The sequence below is a fragment of the Aethalodelphis obliquidens genome, unplaced genomic scaffold (genome assembly GCF_003676395.1).
Source record: "Aethalodelphis obliquidens isolate GAN/ISIS:26980383/991018 unplaced genomic scaffold, ASM367639v1 scaffold2, whole genome shotgun sequence".
Classification (NCBI taxonomy): Eukaryota; Metazoa; Chordata; class Mammalia; order Artiodactyla; family Delphinidae; genus Aethalodelphis; species Aethalodelphis obliquidens.
Window position 1 is genome coordinate 489,746 of NW_020837946.1, and position 4,438 is coordinate 494,183.

The 4,438-nt window shown below is 61.1% G+C and overlaps 1 pseudogene; it reads right to left on the reverse strand.

Annotated features, from left to right (window-relative positions):
* Window positions 1–443: 443 nt before the first annotated feature.
* Window positions 444–879, reverse strand: LOC113625649 (NADH dehydrogenase [ubiquinone] 1 alpha subcomplex subunit 5 pseudogene; annotated as a pseudogene).
* Window positions 880–4,438: the final 3,559 nt, after the last annotated feature.

A 4,438-nucleotide genomic window follows, 5' to 3' on the forward strand; every position in this document is an offset into this window, starting at 1 on the left:
ACCTCATTCATTGCTGGTGGTTTGTAAAATGGGGGTCACGTTGGAAAACAGTTTGACGGTTCCTCAAAATGTTAAACATCGAGTTACCATATGACCTGGAAATTCCACTCAGTGGTATACGCCCCCGCACCCCCAATGAACACTTACATTAACACAAAATCTTGTACGTGATCTCATTGCTGCATTAATCACAATAACCCCCAACATGGAAACAACACAAATGTTTGTCATCACTTCTTTTGGGTATAAACTTAGAAGTGGGATTGCTGGATCATACGGTAATTCTTTTTTTTTTTTTCTGTTTTAAAAAATATTTTTGAAATAATTTGAATGAATGCTCTACAAGTCAAAAACCGATTCACAAGTCCCTATTACATAATCAGCAATTTCATCAAGTCTCCTATATATGGTCTGTATCAGTTTTCTTGATTATAAGATGTCAATAATATGGAAATATTTTTAATATAACAGAATATTTAATTACATCAGTTTCCCATAAACACACAAGTCATTTAATGATGTTTATATTGGCCACTTCCATTGGTTGGCAAGAGGCTCTTCCACTAAAGGCTCCCATGGTTTCCACTGCACCATTTTTCTTGCCAGGCTTAGTTCATTTTCAGCCTGAAGAATCACCTCTTCTATTTGGCCTCCCTGAAGTTGCTCTTCTAATTTTGTAACATCTGGCTCCGCTTTAACCATACTCAGCTTCTCAGTTGTAACCTGTTCTGTATACTCCCGGTATGCTGCATTTTTAGGGATTTGTCCAAGAATCTTCGTATACAATATTTTTAGCCTCTCGTGTGGACTCTCACATACAGCCAGTCCCACAAGGCCAGTGGTCTTCTTCAGCAAGCCCGCCATGACGGCCATACGGTAATCCTGTGTTTAATTTTTTGAGGAACCGCTATACCGTTCTCCACCACAGCCGCGCCGTTTCACCTTCCCGGCGGCAGTGCACGAGGGTTCCAGTTTCTCCACGTCCTCCCCGGCACTTGTTTTCTGTTTCTTTGTTGTCGTTCAACCATTCTAACGGGTGCGAGGTCAGGGCATCTCCTTTTAGCACGGGTCTTTCCGGTGCTGCGTGGAGAGCAGGGCTGGCAGGTGGGCACTGGTGCAGAACTCTGGGGAGATTACGGTGGCTCGGGGCAGACAGGACCCGTGGGGTGGGGAGTGAGGAGAAGTGGATCCGATCCACTTTGAAGGTAGAGAAAGTGTGGGGCGCAAGAGAGCAGAGTCTGAGGTGACTTGGAGTTGGTCCTGAGGCCAGAGCAGGAGGGAGACGGCCGCCCGCTCTGCCCCCGAGCCCCCTCCAGCTCCCCTCACCCGTAGGGACCCCCTTCCTGCTGTGTGCTGTTCACCCCACCCTCCAGCACAGAGGCTGGTACCACAGCTGGCTCCGGAGATGGTGCTGGGCGAGGGAGGGGAGGCCTGGTTCCTGAGGACGGCGGCCTGGGCCCCGTCCTCCCGCTGCCACCCCTGGGTGCCCCATCTGTGTCCCCAGCCCCGATACCAACACAGGCACGGCTGGCAGATGCTGGGAGGGGCTCACCGGCCCAGGGCTTGGCGGGGCTCCCCACCCTGCCGGTGGCTGCCTGGCGTCCAGCTGGAGGGAAGGAAGTGGGAGGAATGGCAGCTTCTGGCCACGTGGCCAGAGGGGCTCACAGCACACGTGCATCCGGGTGTGAGGCCAGCCCCGGGCCTCTCCGGGGGCTTCCACGGGCCACGGAGCACCTGGGCTGTGGGCAGCACGGACAGGACCCGGGGCGCCCACCGTGCTGGCCTCCAGAGGCTGGAGAAGAGCTGGATGGCCCCTAAGTGCCCTTCGGATAGGCCGGAGGTGGCCACGGCGCCCAGAGGGTGGAATGCTTCTGCGTTTCTAGATGTTCCGGGTGAGTGTTTCCCCCGAGGCTATGTTTTGGGGCAGCAGGAAGGGAGGCACCTGTGTCCACTCTCAGGCTGCAGCAGCTGGAGGCTCGAGGCCCCGGAGGACCAGGGAAGAGGAACCTCCCTGGCGGGGACTACCGGGTCTGGGACCCGGAATCTTCCCCAACAGCCTCACTTGGGGTGTCTGTGGCCCCCCAGGGACAGGGGTGGGAACCCTAGAGATGGCCAAAGGAGGCCCACAACAGGCTGCCCGGAGGGAGTCTCCTGCAGGCCCCAGGAGGTGTGTTCTTCTCCAGGTTTGACCCAGGGGACAAAGCTTGAACATGAGTGAGCCTGAGGCCAGGCTGAGGCCCTCAGGGTCCTCGGGGCCTCCCAGAGTGGCTGACCTGGGCTCTGGGGGTCGGCTGGAACCTAAGGCAAGGTGGGGCCGGTGTTCCCACCCCAGCAACTTTATCAAAAGCATCTGCACTCCCCTGGGCCCAGGGTGACCTAACCTGAACCCCGTCACTAATTTTGATCCTAACTAACCCTAACCTTAACCGAAAACCTACCCTGTCAATAACGTCACCCGTGCAGAGCTCTGAGCCTCGCCCTCACCTAACCCATCGGAAGCTTACCCACGCTCTGACCCTGACCCTGATTCTAAAGCCCATCTCCGCCCTCTGGGGGTTAGGGCCTTCTCTCCCCGTCACTTCTGTGTTCTGATAAACTGGCGGATGCAGAATGAAGCAGACACAGCCCAACAAGCACCCACGGTCTCTACCCAGACCCACCACTGGCCACGTCTGCTGCGCTCACGGCTCTGTTTTTAGGCAACCGTGTCACCCTGGTGTGTTGCTCTGTGTCCCATTCCTTCCCCCTTCGCCGGGGGCCCCACCCGGCCCCGCCCAGCCTGTTCTGAGGGGTGTCTGCTCATCCCTCAGGGTTAAGGGCACCTCCCTCTTCCCTTAGCTGGGGCAGGTGAGGGTTTGGGTGTCGCTGGGGGACGCAGGAGGGAAGACACAGTTGGCATGCATCCGCCCCACCAAGGGCCTGGGGCCATTGTCTCCCGGGTCCCCGCGTCCACCTCCTAACCCTAGAGCAGACCGAGCCTGGACCCAGGGAGGGGAGGAGGGGAGGGGTTACCTCCGAGGCGTTGGCTGTGCTCCCGTGAGAGTCCCCCTTCTCTGCCCCGGCGGCCACGTCGATCAGGACGGCACTGTCCTCTTCCCGGGCCAGTCTGTGCTGCATCCCGCTCTTGCATCGCCCCAGGGCCAGGGCCGGGGTGGGGACGGGTGGGGTAGGAGGGGCACGTGGGGCCCGGTCCCTGTCTCACCGCACAGTCCGCACTTCAGAGGGGAGGACGGGGCTTGGAGCAGGGCTGGGTCCGGCCCGGGAGCAGAGGAAGCCGCCCTAGATTGGGCCCCTGCTCCAGACCAGGGAGACGGGGAGCACAGGGAGGCTGGCCCCGCAGCTGTCTGTCTGCCCACCTGCCCAGGGAGTGGCCGCCTCCCCCTCCGCGTGGCAGGGCCTGGGAAGGCCCGAGGGTGGGCTTGGAGTGCAGACCCCCCCGCCTCGCCTGCAGGGGGAACAGACCACCCTTTAATAGAGACAGGGCCGCGGCTCCTCCTCGGGGATCCTGGGCCAGCGGGGAGGACCCTCTGGCCATGTTGACCCTGCGTCCTTCCTGCCGGCCCCTGGATCCCTCTGCGGGGAGGACGGACACCACTGTTGCGGCTGCCGGGTTGGCAGAGCGGGGCAGAGAGCGCGGGGAGGTCTGCGGCCAGGAGGGCTGCTGGTGGCTGGGACGGTGCGGGGGCGGGGAGAGCTACAGGAGCTGGGGCAGCTGTCATTCAGTCCAGAGAGCCCGAGGCCTGGAGGAGCAGATGGGAGCCCGCACCAGGCCCCAGATGCCCCGCCGTGGCGAGCGCGAGGGCTGGGGCGGGGTGTTTGTCCGCGCTCTGCGCCGGGAGCACAGGGACCGACCGAGGCCGCCCCCCTGCGAAGGCCCGGCCCGAAGTGAGCTGCTCTGCGGCGCGTCCAGCGGGCAGGTGGGCAACCGCGGTTCCCCAGGGCTGGGGTCCCCCCACCGAAGCCACACGGAGCACCTGGCCCTTCTCACCCCCGAGGGCCTGGAGGAGATGCCGCGCCAGGCCCAGGGGCCTGTGGAGCCCTGACGGGCCAGGTGTTTGCCCAGCCTCCCTGGGTCCATCTACCCCCTTCCTCTGGCGACCCATTCATGGCAGAACGGGCTCCCACCTGGCACAGCGGCTTCCGGAAGAGGCCTCCGAGGTCATGGCCAACCTCCCAGCACCAGCCTGGTCTGGCAGCCAAGTCTGGGTCAGCCCTGAGGGCAGAGAGCTGGGAGGGACCCTGTCCTCACGGCCCTGCCCCCATGGCCGTTCCCCTCCTGCCCTTGGCTGCCTGTGGAATTCCCTGAGTCTGACCCTTATCCTGGCTGGAGCCCCTGACCTCGGCACCCATGCAGTCGAGGAGGAGGAATCCTGGCACAGGGCAGCCTCAGGCTGACCCTGCAGGGCTTGCGGCAGGAGGGCTTGGCCAAGCTCCCCAG